The sequence below is a fragment of the Colobus angolensis genome, unplaced genomic scaffold (genome assembly GCF_000951035.1).
Source record: "Colobus angolensis palliatus isolate OR3802 unplaced genomic scaffold, Cang.pa_1.0 Scaffold465, whole genome shotgun sequence".
NCBI lineage: Eukaryota > Metazoa > Chordata > Mammalia > Primates > Cercopithecidae > Colobus > Colobus angolensis.
Window position 1 is genome coordinate 481,404 of NW_012118099.1, and position 1,617 is coordinate 483,020.

Here is a 1,617-nt window from a genome sequence, read left to right on the forward strand (position 1 = left end):
CTTGAACAGTTTTAGTTTCCTGTTTACCCAGAAATATTTGATTGACACAGAAATGAAAATATGGCCAAAGTCAGATAAAATGCAGTTCCTCCACAAATATTCTTCTGCCTTGAAGTGAAGAAGACAAAAGATCAGGAAGAAAAAAAAAAAAAAAAAAAAAAAAAAGGAGGGGGGTAAGAGAAAAAAGAAGGAAGACAACCACAGTCAGGTAGAAATGTATAAATATGTTCACATCCATAGAGAGCCAGGATCCAAACCGAATTATCTCTGATGTGGAGTCAATTCTCTCATTCTCTCTCTGTCTGTCTGTCTGTCTCTCTCTCTCTCTCTCTCTCTCTCTCTTTAAATTATACTTTAAGTTCTGGGATACATGTGCAGAATATGCACTTTTGTTACCTACGTATGCACATGCCATGGTGGTTTGCTGCACCCATCAATCTGTCACCTACATAAGGTATTTCTCCTAATGCTACCCCTCCCCTAGTCCCCCATCCCCTGACAGGCCCCCGTGTGTGATGTTCTCCTCCCTGCATCCATGTGTTCTCATTATTCAACTCCCACTTATGAGTGAGAACATGCAGTGTTTGGTTTTCTGTTCTTGTGATAGTTTGCTGAGAAGGATAGTTTCCAGCTTCATCCATGTCCCTGCAAAGGACATGAACTTATCGTTTTTTTATGGCTGCATAGTATTCCGTGGTATATATGTGCCACATTTTCTTTATCCAGTCTATTACTGATGGACATTTTTCTTAACCACTACCATACAAACACTCACAGCTCTCCCTATGCTTCCCACCTGCCACCACCCCTCTCATTCAGAAGATGACCTTGATTCCCATTTTAAAGACAAAATATATGTCATAAGAGGGGAACTCCTGCAAGTTCCTGCCACCACACCAGCACAGGTTTTCACATCCACACCCTTTATTTCATCTCTTTTTGATAGGATGAGAGAGACTCCCTCTCGCAGAGGCTCATCACCCCCAGTGCTCTGTTTCTAGCCTGCCTGCTCAGCATTACCTGCTCCTTTGATTATTCTTTTTCTCTCCTCTGTCCCCAGCCTCATTTTCATTACACCTTTTCCCTGTCAGTATAAAATCACGCTCAAATCTTGCAATTCTTAATCCATGGCTTTCCTTTTAACGTAGTTTTACTGTATCTATGTATTCTTAAAAGTATGTTGTTTCACTTTAGTTGTTTGACCTTATAGAAAGAATGCCATTTAATGTTATAATGACAAGATTTATCTCTCTTTTTAAATGCCACTCTGATTCATTTATTTTGAGTGCTATATGGTATGCCACAGCATTTACTGTTTATCAGGTTAAGGAATTCTATTCATCTTTTTCTAACTTATAAAGAGTTTTGAAATGATGAATGGATATTAAATATAATCAGATGTTTCCTCTTGTTTCTTTTAATATATCAAGGGGTTAGACATATTTATGGATTTTTAAATATTAAACCTTCCTTATATTCTGGGATAAACCAAAATTGACTACAGTTCATTATTAGTTTTAGACACTGTTTGACTTTATGTTCTTTGTATTTATATTAATAAGTCAAATAACCCTGTAATTTCCCTTTTTCATAATGTTTTTTTTATTTTTGGTAGCT